We start from the raw sequence: 22,233 nt of genomic DNA on the forward strand, positions 1-22,233 counted from the left end.
GAATGAAGTTAGAGTTCTGAATTTTTAGATGAGGGCTGATTGTGTGTAACTGTTATTTTGATCGGACTACTGTTCTCATCTTGAGTGCTATTTGTGCAACGTTTCGGTTGCTATACCGACCGAAACGTTGCACAATTAACACTTAAGATGAGAACAATAGTTCGATCAAAACAACAAATGCAGAGAATTAAGTTATTTGAAAACAAGGATGCATAAAACGTACACAATCCAAAAAATAGGTTTTTATAAATAGTAACAATGTTTCGCTTGTTTATTAAAAATGTTTTGTAAATAAAAACAAAAACGCCCCTCTACCACCAATAAATATTTACTATCCCATTCCTTTTAAATAAAATTATTATTTTTCTATGTTAAAAATCGACGAAAAACAAAAGAACTCAGGTTTAATATTTGTTTGTTTAAAGTGTTTGTCGGTCAACCAAATTAATCATGTATCGACCCGAATTCGTTTCTTTCATCTGTACTTATTTCTTGGGTCTTCAAAACCTAATTGATTCCAAAATCGTATTTAAAAATACCGTATCCTTAAACCAAAGAATAATTAAAGTAAAAAAAAAATTAAAAAAAAAAAAAACAATCTCGCGCGACGCCGGGTATGTACACCTAGTCTATACATCTATAAAAATGGGAATGTGTGTGTGAGGACACTACTAAACCTATATACTCAACGAATTCCTTATCTACAGACTTGAAATTTGTTGTATATAGTATTCAGACATGTCAAAAAAAAAATTCAATCGGTTTTCATCCGGATATAAGGGCTGTTAAGGGGTTATATTGAAAAAAAAAATGGTACGTGGGAGTCATCGGATTCATATTTGTTTGCTGTTTCACAAATACGCATGCGTGAATAGTTCACATTATAGATAACTTATGTTTAGAATAAGTAGTTTTAAAACACCTCTTAAAGATTGTGTCACGCTGGTCTAATGGTTATCGTAATTGAACCATTATTTTTAGGTTTTGGTTTTGATGTCAGCTGGAGTATTTTTCCCTTTTTTTTTTTTTTTACTTGCAAGGAGTGAACGGCTTAGAAAAAAACATAATACTCGCGTGCATATATCTCAGTTTCTGCTTGAATAAAAAATATAATATTCATGTGTATTTTACAACCCGGCTATACCAGGCGGCCTGCTAATATAACATAAAATAATATACGGTGAACTAGAAAACGGAGTTTAACGCGTTAAACAAAAACGATGAAGAGCTACTCCATTTAGAAAAAAAAGGCGTTTTAAAGAAACAATCAAACATGGCGGTTACGTTTATTTTCGTTTCTGCGACGGAATAAAAATGGAGAAATAACAACATCACTTTTCGGCGATTCCTTTCTCAACGGCAGGTGTTTTTTACTCATCAACTGCTTTCGAATTTTTTTTGAATTTGTATATTTAACGTAAGTTCCGATGAGAACCTTACATTTAAACTAAATGGAAGAATATATATTCTTTTCCTGTGGCAGTACACAAAATCGCGTAAGGACACACACTTTATATATATATATATATATATATATATATATATATATATATATATATATATATATATATATATAAAGTTAAAATGTCTGTGTCTGTCTGTCTGTCTGTCTGTCTGTCTGTGTACATTTCCCTACACAATAACTGACAATTTTCGGTTTAGAGACTCGAAATTTGACATAAGGAGTATTGAGATTTGGGGAAATCTTTTTGATCCGTTTTCCGCCAGAAATTTGTCTGTTAAGGGGTCAAAGTTCAACGAGTTGACCTTTGATAACTCTACCAAACTCCTCCGCCAATTTTTTGTATAAACACTTGAAATTTAAGATATAGGTGCTTTGGACATGGATCTAACTTTATAATTTGATTTGAGCCCAAAACAATAAATTCTAAGGAGTCCAAATTTGGGTCAAAGTTAAAAAAAATTGACCTCTACGAAAGTACTCAGCCAATTTTTGGTCTAAATATTTGAAAGTTTACATAAAGTGTATTCAGACTTGGGCAGGCTTTTTAATAGGTTTTTGGCCGAAAATTTGGCTGTCAAGATTCCGAATATTTTACTTTTGCGGGGGAATGTTTCGCTGCCAAGAGGTCAAGGTTGAAAGGGTTGACCTTTGCAGATTCTACCAAACTCCTCCGTCAATTTTGGGTCTAAACACTTGAAATTTTAGATGTAGGTTATTTGGATATGGGTTAAACATTTTAATTTGATTTGAACCAAAACCCAAAACACTAAATGTTAAGGGGTCAAAATTGGGGTCAAAGTTTAAAAAACTTTGACCTCTGCGGTCCTTACCAACTTATCTCTATGGTAGTTTAGGAAGCCTATTATATAGAAAGGCATTACTGCACATATGCACACTTTTTAATATATACATATGCACATGAAGTTATGAACAGTACATAGGGCCCGAGCAAAGCCCCCATACTTACAAAACACTTTAAGCGTTGCCTTAAAGAGAAGTGCTTCCCAACACCCTGGAAAACCTCATCAGTATGCCTTGTATTTAAGAATTCAGGTGAAAAGTCATCTCCCTCTCAGTACAGATTAATAAGTCACCTGTGTGTCATGAGTAAGTTGCTGGAATCCATATTAAATAGAGAAGTAGTCAACCACCTCAGCAGAAATAACCTTCTTAGTGACATGCAATATGGTTTCCGTTCTGCCAGATCTACAGCAGATATGTTAACTGTTATATCTCATAGGATTAGTGAATCTCTTGACAAAGGCTTCCTCTCTATGGAAATTGCTCTTGACATATCAAAGGTTTTCGATAAGGTATGGCACAAAGGCCTACTTCACAAGATTTCCAGATACGGTATAACTGGAAATGTTTTCTCGATCATAAAATCATTTCTCTCCGATAGGCTCATAAGAATAGTAATTGATGGGCAGAAATCAGAGGCCCTCAATATTAATGCTGGAGTTCCTCGGGTCCATCCTAGGCCCAACTTTCTTCCTGATCTACATTAATGATCTCCCAAAACACATACTTAAATCATTCGTCGACATCTATGCTGATGACACGACCATCTATGGCAACACATCAAAGGCCGTAAATGACAAAGTTCTCTTAGATTATCTCTCCTCTGATCTTGAGTGCGTGGTAGAGTGGGGGAGGAGGTGGCTGGTTACTTTTAATGCATCTAAAACCAAGCTCCTATCTTTACTTCATCAACACTCTGACCCATCTAGCACCAATTGAAATGGGTGGCTCTCGTCTAGGGGAAGCTCCATGTTTTGATAAGCTTCTGGGCTGGACCTTTACCTCTGAATGGAATATGTACATCAAGTCAGTTGCCAAGGTCGCTGGAAAAATGGTAGGATCCTTCTACCGCTCCAGAAGATATCTCACCCCTGATGCAATTCTCTATCTGTATAAAAGCCAAGTACGTCCAAGGATGGAGTACTGCTGCCACATTTGGGCAGGAGCTGCTAAAAACAGCCTATCTTGCCTTGACAGAGTACAAAATAGGCTTGGTGGCCTAGTGGGTGATGCCCTTTTCTCTTCCCTGCAACCTCTCTCCCACAGGAGAGACGTTGCGAGCCTCTCTTTATTTTATCGTTACTACCATGGCAGGTGCTCGTCTGAACTCCAATCTCTGGTCCCCCCTCGCCAATCGTTCACGATAAACACCCGCCTAGCTGAAACCACTGTCAAAAGTTTTCCCCACTCCTTATCTGTGCCATAATCAAAACGTAGATTGCATGAACAAAGTTTCTTTCTTAGAAGTGCACGCCTGTGGAACTCTGTTCCGGTTGCCTGTTTCCCACCTGACTACAACCTGGATGTCTTCAAGTCCAATGTAAACAAATTCCTGATGAACCGCCTCCTTAAGTAAGACACTTTATCAAATCTCCAACACTAACGTACTGCACACACAATAACCCTTATCCCCGAGAGGGTTCCGGGCCTTGATAAGTGGTGACTACCTTGTAAAAAAACAAAAAAACAAAAGCCGGGCTGAACTGCTCGTAAAAAAGAACAAAAAAAAACGATTTACAATTTTTTTTTTCAAACTGCTAAAGTTAATAATTAATTCAAACTTAATAAAATTACATAAGCAGTTCGAATGTGTGTGCCCCGCATATACGTTTGTAATGGTGGGGATGCAGTTACAAACCCATACTGAGGTAGTGGTGGAATGTTAAGGGAGAATGCCAGCACTAATGTTTTTGCTATTTCTATTGGATATTTGGCCTGATTTTCTCAATTATTTGTTTCTTTTATATTTTTCAAAAGAAATCCCATATATTGTTGGACATTTTGGAATAAAAGTTGAAATTATGGGAAATATTCCACATGTTATTATTATTCCTAACAATGCAAGTATAATGCCCAAAATAAACTTTAATAAAAGTGGGCACAATAGCTGTTTTATATTGAAATTTGTGCAAAAAATTTTTATTGTATTGAAATTCATAATTTCAGAATTTATTCGCTGAGGATTTTAATTTTCAAATATAAATCTATTTATTTGAAGACACAAATATTTCATTGCAGTAGGAAACGTTCTAGTGACTTTTTCCAAGTGCTCAGTATTTTATTGACATTCATTACAATGTTCGTGAATTGATGAGTCAGTTTTGAGCAAACTTTTGAATTGTTTGAGTGTAAATAGATTTTTTTTAACTCTAGTATCTTCCTTTTTAAAGTGTAATATTGGTCAATAGTTTTCAGTAAAATAATTTTCCGGTTAAACATTTTATTTCACATTTGGCTGTTGAAGCAAAAATCTTTTTTCCAATTGAATTATAATTATTCTTTCAGTGCCATTGTTTGTCTGCAGGGATGCAGTTACAACCCCATGCACCGCCGAGGCGATGGTTGGATGTTAAAGGAGAAAACCACCACTATTTTTTTTCTATTTAGATTGGATATATGACCTGTTTTTTGTCAGATTTTTTTTCCTTCTTAATTAAAAAAACATGCCAGCAAGGTTATTTCTAACAATGCAGGTTTAATGCCCAAAATCGACTTTATTCAAACTGTGCAGAACAGCTGCTTTTACTTTGAAATTTGTGCTAAAAATATTTTTTATTCAAATTTTCACCCCAAACAAGGCACATTGCCACTTTGATGTAGGGAGCTATTATCAGGGACATAAAGGGAGATGAGTAGCAAGATGTCTGTTCACATTACACTTGGACTTCTGCATGTCAGTACAGTTGGGAAAGCAGAATCCCGGAAGCGCAGTAGAGAGAGCCCACCTTCTTCGCAGCAGCCTTGGCAATGTTCTCAATGTATCTATTCCAGTTCATGTTCCCTGTAAACGTTAGGCCGAGGAGTTTAAAAGATGTACTTTCGAGTAATGTGTTCTTGGTCATTGCTATTTGTGGTAAAGAAGGTTTCTTGTAATTATTGAAGGAAACAAGCTTAGAATTGGCAGCATTGAATGTGACCCTCCATTTTTGTCACCAGTCCACTGCAGATTGGAGGTCATCATCTAGTATTTCTGCCATTTCCTTAGACGTGTGTTCATTTGTTTTCCCCTCGTGCCTGCTATAGAGTGTGGTGTCATCAGTAAATATACCCATCTCAGAAACAATTTTATCAGGGATGTCATTTATGAATATCAAAAATAATAAAGGTCCAAGGATAGACCCCTGAGGCACTCCCGCATTTATATCATATTGTTTAGATGTACAACCATCAAGGAAAACCTGGATTTTTCTCTTACTTAAGAAGGATTTAATTACATTGTGTATTTTTCCAGTGATACCATATGATCTAATTTTTCTTAAAAGACCATCGTGCCATACCATGTCAAAAGCCTTAGATATATCAAGGGCTACCGATCTACCCTCCCCTAATTTGTCCAATGAACGGTATATATGTTCAGAGATTACAGTTAGGATATCTGCTGTTGAACGGGCGTGCCTGAATCCATATTGATTGTCAGTCAGGAGTTTAGCAGCTGTAAGGTGATGGACTAGAGCTTGATTATTTAAGAACTCAAATATTTTGGTGAACAGCGGGAGAAGGCTAATGGGGCGATAATTTAATGGGTCAGTTCTCTTGCCAGAATTCTTGAAAACTGGTACCACAGAAGCGGTTTTCTAGCAGTCAGGAAATCAAAATTCGTTGAGGCATTTGTTCTAATGTTTGGAGAAAACTAGAGCAACCGCAGCGGAGCATGTTTTTAATAGCACAGCCAGGATGAGATCGGGTCCACATGCTTTTGAGGTGTCTAGGTTTGTTATGATACCTTGTACCTGAGAAGGGGGGATTTTCAAATCGTCTAGTGTGGCATCTGTCTGCAAAGGAAAGACAGGGAGGGAATGGTGTGCCGGATCCAATATGGAGTTAGAGACAAACCGACTGGCAAACAGATTAGCCTTCTTGGTTGTCGTGCAAACAACCTCATGATTGTTTGATAGTGGGGGAATCGTTGACTGCCCATTATTTACTACACTGTTGTAGATGTTCCAAAAATCACAGGTTCCTAATTTCTGTGCTTCGATGCGTTTTCTGGTGGTTTCAGTGTATTCTGCCTAAGCTGTTGCTATTTATCTCTTACAATTACTTCTAGCTTCTATGTACTTCTGTCTGCTTGAACTGGACTTATGTCGGTTGAATCTGCGGTACGCATGCTGCCTTTGAGCAATGACAGCTGCACAGGTAGAAGTAAACCATTGGAGAATGTGAGGCTTGCTATAGAATTTCCGTCTGGGGACATGTGCTTCAATTGCTGTTTTGTACCATTCAGTGGTTTCATTTGCGCACTGTTCAGCTGGAAGAGAAAAGATACTTCCCCATGGGGCATCTTTGATGAGATTCCCGGTTGCTTCTCAGTCAGCCTTTTTGTAATACCTCGTTGTTTTGAGCACTGGGTCTTCAGTTTTGGGTCGGGAATTTAGGGCGATTTCTACCATTATCACAGCGTGATCAGCATTCTCGAGTGGGCTGTGGGCATTCGTTGTACAATCATAGGGAACTGTGATCAGAAACAGATCTAAAAATGAGGCATGTTAATCTTGCAGGTCTGGAAAATGTGTCGGAAATGTAACCGTCTGTGATTGGGAACGAGATATAAAGAAGCTATGTGTTGTGCTACCAGCTACGTCTGTGTAAGTAGAGAATCCAAGCTAGTTACTGTGGTGGACATTGAAGTTACCAAATACATGTATTTGTGCGCTAGTATCGGGAGAGAGTGCTATACCAATGCTGTCAGAGACTTTGTTTATTAGGGTGCAGTTTTTGGTTTAGGGAGAGCGGTAGAGAAAATACAAGTAGCTAACATTATGTTGCATGTTTAGTCTGAAGCACATAAAGACCTGGTCGTCTGATTCTAGTTTAGTTTCTCTAGTCAGGGGGAGGGTGTTACTTATATAGACTCCAAGTCTGTGCATATGTCTGTCTTAGTCCTTGCGGCAGAGTGGGAGATAACTAGGAATATTAAAATGGTTAGAGGGAATGGAGGAGTGTAGGTTAGTTTCACTTAATGCTAAGATATCCGGGTTGTTTACTAGGAGAAATGATTCAACGTCATCTAAATTAGTTCTAAGCCTGTGGATATTCATAAATGCAAGCCTCAAGGGAGGAGGCTGGTTGTTATTTTTTTTTTTAGTTTGGTCCTAGTTTAAACGTAATTTTTGATTGAACTGTCATTCGATTTTATTTAATTTAACAGTTTCAGTAAGGGTGCATGAGGAGTCCTGGACGAGTGGTTGTGCAGAATATCAGACATGTAATACAAGTAAACCATCAGCTGTCTTTGCCTACAGGATTGTGGCCTCGGGAAAGCCCACCAGGGATGAATGCAGGGTCCCTTTCCATGCGCGACATGGCACTACAAACATCCCGATATTGTACAACTGTTGATGGAGCAGCCGCTCTAAGCGCTACCAAAGAGTTAGAGCACCTGTACTATCAGTCGAAAACAGCAGCTAGGAACTGTCAACCCGGTACCTACAACCCATCAGACAAAAGTCAGCCCAGGCCAACTGTACCGGCATATATGATACTGAAGCACCCCCCAGTGCCCAGTTTAGGGGGATGGGATGTGGTGGGAGAGGGGAAAACGGCGTTCATTGCCCTAGTCAGGAAACAAGGTCGACCACTGGATGATTTTGTTGAGTCCCTATGATAGCGCCTCTACGCCTAGCTAATAGGCAAATAAGGAGTATGAAACTCTGGGCGATAGACAGAGCCTATCTCCTTCTTAAGCAGTTTAGGTTTGTCAAGGGGTAATTTGTTTGAGTCACCAGCTCTAGGAAGGTTGTCGTCCAGGACTAAAGAGGCCTCCCTCCCCTAGGTTTAGCTTCAGAGTTTTCCTGCCCTTAGACTGATGATCTGGGAAGATCTACGGGTCCATCAGCACTGAGAGGATTTGCCCCGTGCCTGAGTCCTAAACCAGGTATTTCTGCGACCCCGCATGGGTAGTTAATATTAATTGGTTATTTAGTAGGTCATATATCTACTGGAAAGTTACACTCCTCAAAGTGATTAAAAAGGATATTGCTATGCTTTCATTGTTAATGGAAGAGGTCGGAATTCATGCAGTAGAAGCAATTAAAGTTGCATCAGGATGAGAGAGAGAGAGGGGGTGGGGGGTAATGTATGGTTTAATTGTAGGTTTAATTCCACAGTATGAATGCAGTATTATGGTGAATGGCGCCAGCCAAGAATATTCTTCAAAGTTCTAGAGATCGTTTAGAAACATACCCCCTGTTACTTAATCAATACACTTACAGGAGATTCATTTTTTATTTAATGTGTAGAAAACAGATTCGCGAGCAGACGTCTTTTTGGGAACACATTGGTTTTCTAAAAATTTTCTTTCGGTTGGTTTTATTATTTATTGCAAAGTTCTTCAAAAAACAATTGGTTAATGTTTACTTTAACTACAACAAAACACCGACCAATAAAATTTGGTGTTTTACACGTTTTCGGTGTTGCTGACGACGAATCTGATATTCAAACCCGTCGCAAATTTACTGTTTGCATGGTATTAACCTCCGAACCCTCGCACTATTTTGTGCCATATCACTGCCTTCGTTTATGCTATTCTTACATGATGCGTTCGCGCGTGCACGCGCGTAGTAAAGTGACTTTTCACATCGTGGAAGAATTTTTTAGTAGACATTTGAAATAACAAATTTTTAACAACAAAAAAATGTGGTTCATTTTTCTGTGTTATGTAGTTTTTGATGCTTTTTAATTGATCTAAAAAAATAAGTTTTCACGAGCCGTTTACAAAAACATTTTTATTTTTCGGTTTTTTTAGGGGGGGTATTCAATTATAGAACTTGTACAGCATTTAATAGGTGCTTCTGCAGTTTAATTTAACGTTTTTCTGTAAGTAATGCTCCATATCACCCGCACCCCTCCCCCCCAAATTTACCGTTTTTCCGTAAATAACGCGCCGACATACACCAAGCAGAAGAACTGTTCAATTTTTCACAAAAATTCTGTTTACATTATGGGGTGGGAAGCGGGGGGGGGGCGGTTAGTGTCAATAAGAACTGTTCACGCGTAGCGTTAACGAATACAGTGATATGGCGTTTTTTTTTTTTGTTTTTTTTTTTACACAGTGGTCACCACTTATCAAGGCCCGGAAGCCACTCAGGGATAAGTGTAAAATAGTGCGAGAGTTCAGGGGTTAATACCATGCAAACGGTAAATTTGCGACGGGTTTGAATATTAGATTGATTGTCAGCGACCCCGAAAACCAAACAATTTAATAAAAACGGGTATCGTAAAACTTTAATTAAACTTGAAAATACTATTTAAAAAAATAGCACCAAATAACATTCCCCTGTGTTTCGATCTACGACATTCCATGAGAGGTACGTAACTGCTGAAGCTTTTGTTTTATTTTTATTTATCGCCACAAGTGCTAATTTAGACTTTAACCAAATTTCCTGTTAATAATTACCTATAACGAAAGAAAGAGAAAATATCTATCCGAAAAAAAAAAAATCAGATAAAATCATAATAACAAAATAATGCGCAAAATTTAAGCCAAAATAAATAAATAAATAAATAAAACTAGGTCACAAAATTCTTTCCTTGTACAAAAAATAACGGTTCCCTCAGTCGTTCCCATCGGAGCCGATGCATAACAACATCGGAGCCGATGATAATTCGCTAGTGGGGTAGCACTCGTGTACGTCAACCAATCACATTTTATAACTTTATCCCGTTTTATTTTTTTATTTGTTAATTAAAATTAAATTATAATCACATCTTTACATTGGAAATAATAGTGTGATTAAATTATACCTATTGTTCATTTACAAATGTAAATAAACTTAGCTAAAATTTCAAGTCTTTAGACCAAAATTTGTCGGAGGAGTTTGGTAGAGTCCTCAAATGTCATATCGTTGAACTTTGAACCCTTAAACGCCAAATTTCTGACCGAAAACAATTCACAAATATTTTCCCAGTACCCTGTATATCAAATTTCGAGTCTGTAGACTTAAAATTGACAGAGTTATTGCGTAGGGAAAATGTACACACACATAAACCCACACAGACACAGACACGTTCACTTTTATATATAGAGAGAGAGACTAGCAGTTCCGCCCGGCTTTGCTCGGGCCTTATGTACTCTTCATAGGGTTATGTGCATATGTATGTATTAAAAAGTGTGAATATGTAAAGTAATGTCTTTCTGTATAAGAGTCTTCCTTAACTACCATAGAGAAAAGACAGACAGATATTTTCACTTTTATAGATATACTAGCATTTAAGCCCGGTGTCGCCCGGGTGTTTGGAGGTGTATGTCGAGCAAAAAAAAAAAAAAGCGGTCAATTTTTTTTCAACTTTGACCCGTATTATGACCCCTTAACATTTATTGTTTTTGTGCTCAAATCAAGTCATTAAGTTAGATCCATGTCCAAGAAACCTATATCTAAAATTTCAGTCTACAAACTCGAAATTTAATATTCAGGGTACTGAGATTTGGGGAAATCTTTGTTATCCGTTTTCGGCCAGAAATTTGGCTGTTAAGGGGTTAAAATTCACGATTTGATCTTTGAGAATTCTAGCAAACTCCTCCACCAAATTTGCGGTCTCTTTACTTGAAATTTTAGATATAGGTTTCTCGGACATGGATCTTACTTAATAACTTGATTTGAGCCCAAAACAATAAAGGTCATAATAGGGGTCAAAGTAAAAAAAAAAAAAATGGCCGCTGCGGTCTCTACCAAATTACTCAGACAATTTCTGGTCTAAACATTTTAAATTTGACATAAATGCTATTTAGAGATAGGGCAAGCTTTTTAATCGGTTTGGGTCGAAAATTTTAGTTACCAATATATAAATGTATTCATGTATGTTTGCACGTCTGCCTAAAACTTTCAACAGAAGCGGCTGATTTTCACAAGATTAGTATCGTTTTGAAGCTCGACCTTTCAGAAGACAAATATCGACAGATTTTCTAAAAACATTAACTTGTTCACCTTCAACTGGGCACTTTTCTACATGGAGGGTTCGCTTTTTTCGCCGATATTGTCGAAAGTTATCCCCTCTTTTCGATTGTCTAGCCTTAATTTAAACCTACGCCACTTCGCGTTTGGCGGTAGTCGTAACAGTAAAGACGTCATGTTTGTTTCCCATTTTTTTCCTTATTCGTGGTACGGGTTCGAGTCTGCTTTCCTACAACCACATTTTTTTTTTTTTGCTCAACATACACCTACAAACACAAGAGTGGTATCATTAAAATGAGCGACGTTCCGTTCTCCGGAATTTGTTTTTCTATACAGTTACCATTATTCTCAATGCACGCTTGCCAAGAATTCAATTATTCATCTCTGCTTCTGACGCACTTCCAAAACAGGGGTTGCTTTCTTAGAATCTCACACCGTTAATATAGGCAACAGAGAAATGAATTTTTCAGGTCACGAATACACGAGTTGATTCATCATAATAATGCAATTTGTAATCTCTTCGGATACACTCAGACGGTGTAAAAAAATAGTACTAACCTCGCATATATATATATATATATATATATATATATATATATATATATATATATATATGTTATTTCATCAGCTGCGTTCTAATTTTTTGGAATTTGTATATTCAATGTACGTTCCGATGAGAACCTTACATTTACACTAAATGGAAGATTATATATTCTTTTCTTGTGTCAACACACAAAATCGCGTACGCACACACACAGGCGCGCATACATACTAACATGAGCGAGAGATTTATAATGTGTGGAAGTTTATATGCTTATATATATATATATATATATATATATATATATATATACTAGCAGTTCCCTCCCCCCGGCTTTGATCGGGCCCTATGTAATGTTCATAACGACGTGCCTATGTATGTATTAAGAAGTGTGAATATGTACGGCAATGTCTTTCTATATAATAGTCTTCCTTAAGTACCATAGAGAAAAGTTGGTAAATACCACAGACGTCAATTTCTTTTTAAACTTTGATCCCAATTTTGACCCCTTGGCATTTATTTTTTGGGGCTCAAATAGAATTATAAAGTTAGATCAATGTCGAAGTAATCTATATCTAAAATTTCAAAGGTCAAATCGTTTAACTTTACCCCTTAACAGCAAATTTTCCGTCCGAAAACTGATTAAAAAGATTTTCCCAAATCTTAATACCCCATTATGCCAAATTTTGTAGTCTGTAGACCGACAATTGACAGGGTTATTTGGTAGGAAAATGTACCCCTGTCTTCGTAGCTCTTCAACTTTTTGTGTTAAAAAATAGGATGCTTTACTTCAACCTTTCAAACTAAAAATAAAACGTTTGATCTGAAATGATTGTGAGTGAACTTATTTCTTGTAATTAATGCATTAGTTTGCTTTCAAGAATTTGCGCTTGTTTTGATATTATTGTAGCTGTTTACTATAAAAAAAATTGTTTCGTGGGTTAAAATACTAAACAGTATTTTATCTCAAGATTCCTTAGCAGTGTTGATCAAACATCACCTCCTTTAAAAACTAAAAAAAAAAAAAACTAAAAGAAAATTACAATTTTTTGCTCCAGGTTATTTTTTTACCTAAACTATTTGTTAGTTAAAATGTTCTCCTTGTGTTGTGTGTCTTCGCTCAAGGAAAAATATGTTTGCTATTTAGAAAACTGATGTATTCGGACGATTCTATTATATTATTATTATCTTTGGTTATTTAATTTTTTATGTGTCATTCAAGCACTACCGTGTTTGAGTATATGGTTAAGTCGCAGTTTTAGCTTTAAGGCTTCATCGCTCACTCATTTTTTGACCAAATTTCAAACAATTATATGCAGTTTATAGATCACCTTCTCAGCTATATTCTAAAAAAAAATGTTTTACAATTTTTGTTCACTAAAACAAAAGTTATGATGAATTTTCTGGTGTTCACAATCGTAAAAATATGTAAGGAGGTGAGCGACGCTTTTATGACTGGTTTCCATAGCAACCATTTTTTCTAATTTTAAAATAAAAGAACTCGATACTTTTAAGAAAATTTCTGTTGTGCTGAATTTTCTGTGCGTCTAGAGAAAGAATATGTTTGTTTTTACATTTTGGATGCTATAGTGAAGAAGCACCTTATTTCTTAATTAAAAGTCATACTACCGGAATATATAAGGTGATTTTCGGTTTTAATAACTTTTATGCGCGTCACCGGTATTATTTTCTTTGTTTTTTATATGAATACTATACTGCACAAGTAACTTATTTCTTAGGTAGGATAATGTACAAGTACTCATTTCTAAGATATAGATGAAACTACTCGATAATTTTACATAATTCTCTGTTGTGCTAACTTTTCCGTATGTCACAGGTGAGAGTTTGTTTTTACATCAGAGTCTTATAATAAAGAAGCACCTTATTTCTTATATAAATGTCATGTACTCGAATATATTACATGATTTTCGATTTTGATTACTTTTATGTACGTCGCAAGTAAGATTTCCTTTATTTTTATATGGGTACAATACTGTAAAAGTACCTTATTTCTGTGAAACTCTGTTCCGTCTGCCTGCTTCCCTACGGACTACAACTTGGATGTCTTCAAGTCCAATGTTAACAAATTCCTAATGAACCGCCCCCTTAATTAAACACTTCATCAAATCTCCACACTAACGTAATGTACTTGCAATAACCCTTATCCCTGAGTGGCTTCCGGGCCTTGATAAGTGGTGATCACTATGAAAAAAAAAAAGGTAGGATACTGTACAAATATCTTACTTCTTGTGTAGGATGCAGTACAAGTACCTTTTTTCTAATTTAAAATTAAAGAACTCGATAGTTTTATGAAATTGTCTGTTGTGCTATATTTTCTCTACGTCAGGGGTAAGAATTTGTTTTTCATCTGGGTGCTATAGTGAAGAAGTCATACTACTCGAATATTTAACGTGATTTACGGTTTTAATAAATGATGTACGTCACAGGTGAGATTTTCTTTGTTTTTCATGTGAGTGCTATACTGCACAAGTAGCTTATTTCTTGGGTAGAATACTGTGCAAGTACCTTATTTCTAATATAAAGATGAAACTACTCGATGATTTTACATAAGTTTTACATATGAGTACAACTACCATGTTACTTGGATAGAGTTTCTTGTACACAAATCCATTAACGAAGTAAGTGATCATTGTATGTGATTTTTGGAATATGACATCTATAGACATATACAAACATATACATTACATATAATTCATAATGATCAGTTAATTAGTTTGGAGTGGGTCCAAGACACAGAAACATATAATCATATACACATAATTAAAATTCATAATGATCAGTTAATTAGTTTAGGTATGAATCCAATACATACAAATATATAAACATAGTATACTAAGCATTCATAATGATCGGTTAATTAGTTTATGAATGAATCCAGTAATAGAAATGTATAATCATATACACATAATTAAAATTCATAATGATCGGTTAATTAGACGAAGCCAAACCACGCAGAACTGTTCGAGAACTTGCTTCTGAATTAGGCGTAACGTATACGACGATTGCCAATCACTTGAGAGAGAGACTGGAAACACAAAAAAAAAACTTGATAAATAGGTGCCTCACGAAATAAAGGCAACCAAAATAAACGCCGTTATGAAGTGTCATCTTCCCCTCTTTTACGCAAAAAGAACGACCTGTTCTCGACCGGGTTGCGGCTTGCGATGAAAAGTGGCTTCTTTATGACAATCGGCGATGCTCAGCTCAGTAGTTAGACGCCGACGAAGCTCCACGACACTTCCCGAAACTAAAGTTGCACTAAAAGAAGGTGATGCTGACTGTTTGGTGATCTGCGCTCGGTCTCATCCATTACAGTGTTTTGAATGCAGGCGAAACTATAACGGCGAAGACGTACTGTTAACAAATGGATGAAATGCATCAGAAACTTAGACACCTCACCCCACCCCGGATTAGTCAGTAGAAAAACGCCCAATTCTCCTCCACGAGTATGCCTGACCGCACGTTGATAAACCGACCCTGTAGAAGTTGAACGAATTGGGCTACGAAACTCTGCCTCATCTGCCATACTCTCCGGACTATCTAATGAGATTCAGCCACTCTGATGAGTCGTAGATGACGAAACACGTGTCAGTGGATAATTATATTTTAAAAACAACATATATGCTGCTCCCAATATGGCGGTACCAAATTGGGTAAAGGGAAAATTATTCCCAACTTGCATTTAGATAAAAATGCTCTTTCGTATAAATAATTGAATTCATTCAAAACGTATTGCGAAAACAAATATATATAGCGGTGAAGTGTTAAGTTACCTCCCTTTTTTATTTTCAATTTTTTCTTTTACGTCGCCACGAAGTAAAATGGGGCCGAAAAGACCGACATACAGATAGAGAAGCAGAGAGAAATTCGAGGTTGTTACATTCCCAATGAACTATTAAATAATGATTACTAATTCTAATAGGTACAGACACAAGAACAATGCACTAAAGATGGATCCCACCCAGAACTGGTGTCATCTGGTGCAGAAGCTATGAAAATAGCTGATAATTTTATCTTATTCACACGCCTTGTTCTTTTTATAAGTCATTCGGCATTCATATGATTCAGATGTGCAAATCCAGAATAGTAGGTAAACAAAATCCAGCAATTATTTCAAGATGACTTTATTAGTCATGTTTACATCAAATTAACCCTTTTTACGAGTTAACAGCTGAAAGTGAGCCACAATACCTTTTTAAAACGACTGTTGTTGAGCCATTCTCTGTAATAATCTAACCCTACTTAAGGACGAACCGTTTGTCTTTAAGGAAAAATGGTGTCCTGTAAAATTTTAATTTGGCGACGGCATTACTGAATACAATTATAAATATATATATGATTATAAATCCGATGAGATTAGAAATCAGCTCGCGTATTCCACAGTCCACGTCGGCAACCACCACACTACGGGGTGGAACGATAAAAATGTCGCCTCTAAAGAAAACAACACTAAAGCTTTATTTTAAAAGTTTTATCGAAAAAATTAATTCAGGTAAATCGATTATACAAGGTGACACCCCCCTCCAAAAAAAAAGCTAAATGGAGGTCATCTAGAAAGCCAAAGACCCTAGTGTTTTGATGTGATGTTTTGAATATAATAAACTAGTTATGATCAAAGTTTCATTTCATTCGGACAAAACACTAAGAAACGGGGCCTAATTAGAGTTGGGACCCGTTTTTTTTTTTTTTTTTTTTTTGTCACCCTGTATAGCAGAGCTGACATCTATTCAATGTAGCCGCCTTCAGTCTCAATTACCGCCTCGATAGGGTCTGAAAGGATGCCTTTTCCACAAGCGTCAACAGGAACTCGGCGAATGCTCGGCAGATGGCGGCGATCAGGCTAGCTTTGGTGTTGTTGGAGGTCGTGTTGGTGATGTTCTTGACGTATGACCAAACGATGTAGTCCAGTGGGTTCGGGTTCAGGTCTGTGGAGGAGGGGGCCAGTAAGAGAAAGGTACTAAGTCGTAGCGATCCTGAAGTCAAGCCTGGGTCTCTTTAGACTTGTTGCCGTCGCTGTGTCCTGCTGCCACACCCAAGGTCTGTCAGCGGCCATCTGATTGCACCAGGGGATCACCACACTCTTCATCACATCCAGGTACACTTTGGTGTTGACTTTCAAGCCGACTTCGGAGATGTCAAGTGACATGATATGGCCCTCACTTGAAACTACACCAAATACCATAACCGTGGCCGAAAAATTTGTTTTCATCACCCTGGTCCCGTCCCTGCTATCATGACAATCCAGCGATACATTTTGAAGGTGCTGGTAATGGTCATGTTGTTATAACTGGAATCGATAGAGAGTATGAGTTGTACAGCGGCGCATCTCCGATCTCGCTCGTCGAACATTGTGTCACTTTCAGACATGATAGAACTGGCTCCTGGGATTTGTACACAACTGGCTAATTAGTAGATGATCTCAACAAAAAAAAAAAGAAAAAAAAAGAAAACCGGTTTTCATCAAACGGAAATGGAATCATGTTGTCTTTTCTGGAGCCACAATTTTATCGCTTCATTATTTACTAATTAGATATTGACACAGAAGCAAACACTCGCCTGGCTACAACAACTCTTAACAATTTCTCTTACTCTCTATCCGTACCTAAAACTAAACGAAGTAAAGAGTTCCTTTCAAAGAATTAACTCTCCGTGGAAGATAATACTGCATGTTGTATACTGGGGGGGGGGTATGACTTAAAGGAGTGTATAGCGAGTGTATATAAGAGATATGTATGAACGAGAACACCAAACCGTGTACATATTATATAGTCGTCTATGTAATGTTTGTTGCGTGTGTGTATGTGTGTATATTTATAATAAACAGATATAGGTACTTTCAATAATAGTTCAACAAACGGCACATATAGCAACGTTATCTGCTTGCACAGAAAAGGGAAGGGCATACCTATTTTGTCGGAACCACTGCTGTATTGTTCCAGATGCGCTTCTGAAAAGGTAAATCATTTTTCACCCCAACAACTCAGACAACCAAATCGTATTTATTATTTTTTTTTAATTAATTTTTTATTTTATTTTTATTATTATTATTATTATTATTATTATTATTATTATTATTTTTTAATTTATTTTTTATTTTATTTTTATTATTATTTATTTATTTTATTATTTTTCATATTTACATTATTCTTGTTGCGACTTTTTGTTCTGGGGTTGCACGCCATTTCTTTTTCAAGGATTTACTGTCTTTCCAGCTGAATGTTTTCATAGCTGAATGATTCCCAACCAGCTGAAAACTTGCTTGTCCCATCTACTCTTTCCAACTCATTCGCTCAAGACTCTTTACTAACTCCTAACTCTGATTAGGTATATTTCCAAACTATCTCGTTACGTCATCAACTCCACGTGACCAAAAACATAAATCGAATGATCTACCTTCGTCACATATTTTGTTTATGTTCTAACATTCTTTTCTTATTAAACATATTTGTTTTTATTTATTTAAAATTCCTTCTTGTTATTGTTTATAGAATCAAGTCAAGTTAAATTCCTAAAACGTCATTTAACCATATTTGTCCTTGAATTGCAATTTTCTCTTTAAAACAAATCTAATTCAATCTGCACGATAATAATAATAATAATAATAATAATAATAATAATAATAATAATAATAATAATAATAATAATAATAATAACAGAGTTGTATCACTGGCTGCTTGACATTCATTAATCCTTATCCTTTAGTAGGCTTTGGGACTTGATAAGCGATGACCCTCCGTTAGTAAAAATTAATTAAGTAATTAAAAATAACAAAACGATACCTATTTTTAAATCTGATGGTGCACCAGATGCAATCATTTCAGAATGTTTTTTAGAGATGTCGAATATTAAATTGACAACTCGACAATTTTCTTTAATTGCATATTTGGCAACTATCAATTATTTGAAGTTCAGCTTGATTTGATAATTCATCAGGAACAGACTGACACCTGAAGCAGCTTTTGTAAATTGCAAATTATACGATCAATTTACCGCGAGAAGCATTTGATGAACGAATATTTTCACGTAATGGACCTGTAAACTAGTCACCTCGTTCGTGCGATTTAACCACATTAGATTATTTCCTCTGAAGACATGTAAAGTTTCATATCTGCGTTGATAAACCAGACACAAAAGACCACTTGGAAGACAACTACGACGCGTTATTGTAGAAATGCAGCCTAATTTAATAGTAGAGTTTGGGAAAATTGAACTTCTAGATTTAAATTAAAAATGTCCAAAGAATTTAGAATGAACCACATATTTGTATAATAAGAATGTTTTTCTGTGATTTATTTTAATTTAAAATTCTCCGTCTCTAAAAAAAATCTGTATAAAAATTAGATACATTCAAAGGTGGAATAGTTTTATTACGAGGTGCTTTCAATAAGTTTCTAGACTTTCTTATGGTCACTTTTATTGATAGTACACATATGAAACTCTAATCCCCTTCGAAGTAATCTCCTCCGGCTGCAATGCACTTAATGTATCGTCCCAACAACTTCTGGGAGGCGCCATGGAAGTTCTTTTGGGTGAGTGTGTTAATGATCCTCGACGACGAAATCTCTTCCTGAACATCATTAAAACCTCAACATAGTATTTTTGTTGACTGTCTGCCCAGTGGGAACCCAGTGCATGTAGATCATGTCCGTGCTGTCAAAAAAAAAAAATGAATCATCATAAGTTTCTGGGTGGGTTTCCTCTGTCTGGCCTTCTTGGGTCTGGTCATTCCAATCACGCTACAGAAGGAAGAACGCATGGAAGTGAACTATTCTACACCATCGAAAATAATATGAGAAATTTATGCTTCACCAATCATAAGCTGTAAGGCAAATATATACTTAATTTTTTAAGAGGCTACAACAATTTTTATTCCATGTACAAAAACGTCTAGAAACTTATTGAAGGGACCATGTATATCTGATATAAACTTGACTTTGAAACCTCGTGCGGAAACCCACTGCTTTCCTTACAACTTTTCTTATAAAAGAAACGTTATTGAAATCTCTCTCTCTCTCTCTCTCTCTCTCTCTCTCTCTCTCTCTCTCTCTCTCTCTCTCTCTCTTTCTCTCTCTTTCTTTCTTTCTTTCTTTCTGCTATATTCTACTCTACTTTTTCGTTAATTCCATTGAAGATAGTCGACTGGACTCTATTACAAGGAAAACGTATGCATTTTCTCCTCCCACGAGTCTAGTGTCAGGTGGAATTTTCATGGAAGAATTTTTTTTTTTTGCAGGGATTTTTCTCGTTTTTGAAAAACATTTCCACGACACTGCTTTCCCGTTGATTACAACTTGGTCATCTTCAAATCCAATGTCATCAAATGTTTGTCATAAACGTTATACGATCGCATAACGTTAGTACGTCTACAGTATTTCTAGTGGATATTCCCGTCTCATCAAGCCTTATTCTTGAGCGTAGTTTCTTCATTGATAAGTGGTGACCACCGATGTAAAAAATAAGCAACTAATTAAAGGAAACTGTTATATTTAAAAAAAAACTGTTATATTTTTTAAAAAAAATGTTATATTTAAAAAGAAATGGTGTTCGATAAAAACTCATGGTATTACACACTTTGAAATCAGTTCACTGATTCCATTGTCGAAATCGACGACCATTACTGTTTTTTATTGCATTTTCACCCCCAAACAAGGCACAGTGCCCTTTTGATCTAGGGGGCTACAAATTGGGACATAAATTGCAGGGATATTATGTAGGGAGTTATGCAGCAAGATGTCTATTTACATTACACTTTAACTTCTGCATATCAGTACAGTCAGAGAAGCAGGAAACCGGAAAGGAATTCCAAATACTAGAATTTCTAGGGAAGAAACTATTAGAGTAGAAGGTCTTTTGGCATTTGTGGATCGCTACAATGTAGGGGTGGAATTTTGTGGCTTGAGGGGTTTGTCTGGGGTATTTACATCGATAGGAGCACAAGGATTTGTAGTTCGTTGTCGACTCTCTTTTTGAATCCTGTCCAGGAGTGAGAGACTAGTAGCAGATACACCAGCACACAGAGATAAATGTAAAATAGCATAACGTTACGTACGGATCCAAAACATAGTGGCTTTGTGTCAGACAAGGCTAGTTTGAATATCGAATATTTGGGTGGTATTGAAAATTTGACTCTGCTACAAGAAACGAACAGTTGATGTTGAATGAGTAATTACGAATAGGAAACACGCAATAAATTCCAAGGAAGGAAGAACGCGTGGAAGTGAACTATTCATACACAGTCAGTCGAAAATAATATGAGAAAATTATGCTTCGCCAATCTTCGCATTAATATTCAAATAATACTTTAGAATTACGTCAATAATTGAATTTTTTAGAATAATTATTTTTATCATTCCTGATGGAGTCAAGTTTATTTAGAGTATAGAATTTCTTTCCTAATTTATTTCAGGCAAGCACGGATTGTCTGGCCTGCTATTTGCTTTTTTCGATTCCCCCCCCCCTCACTACATTAAATGGTTTCGTTCGGGGGCTAGAAAAAAATCAAGATTTTTACTCGCTAAATTTTGTGTGACGGGACTGAATTATATTTATGTATGTACATACAAATACACATTGATACTTATCATAGTGGAGGATATGCGTTACAATTTGTTATCATCGTCGTCTTGATCAATTCACACGAACACAAGTAGCATCTTTTAAATGGAGGATCAATAAGCTTTAAAGACAGACACCAGAAAGAGATTGGTAATTGTGTTAGTGAGAAAGAGATACATGAACGACCTGGGTCGCTATTCTATACTGAACTTACATTGTTCGTCCATCCCACTTCCATTAGAGTTTTGGGGGCAAGCAGTTTTTTGTGACTGCTTCGTTCGAGAGTCTGTTTGAAAAGAGATCAACATTCACTTTTTGAGAAATTAACTAGTGTGCTAGATATTAGCGAAGGTGCGCTAGTCAACGATTGTTATGATCGTTATAATATAACTAGAATGTTATTATAGCAAAATCAATATTTACAGAGAAAATTATTTATGCTAAAATGTTTTAATAGAAAAGAATGTTAGAACACAAACAATAATTTAAAAATCGCTTGACCTCCAGCATTACGTAGAGATCATTTAAAGTGGCGTGGACTTTAGTTAGAGCTTGAGAAAATACACGTATGATTTGTTAGTCAAGAATCAGCAGACGTAGTCGGAATCGAAAGAGGGAGAAAGACGGTTTACAGACGGTGATGGCTCCCAGTAGAGGAGATCAATGTGTTAGTCTAGGACCAGCGTTGCAGCTTCCAATGAGGAAACCTCGGTAAAAAAAGGTTGCTGAAAAGACAACCT

Source organism: Euprymna scolopes, chromosome 14, assembly GCF_053919585.1.
Source record: "Euprymna scolopes isolate OS-2025 chromosome 14, ASM5391958v1, whole genome shotgun sequence".
Lineage (NCBI taxonomy): Eukaryota > Metazoa > Mollusca > Cephalopoda > Sepiida > Sepiolidae > Euprymna > Euprymna scolopes.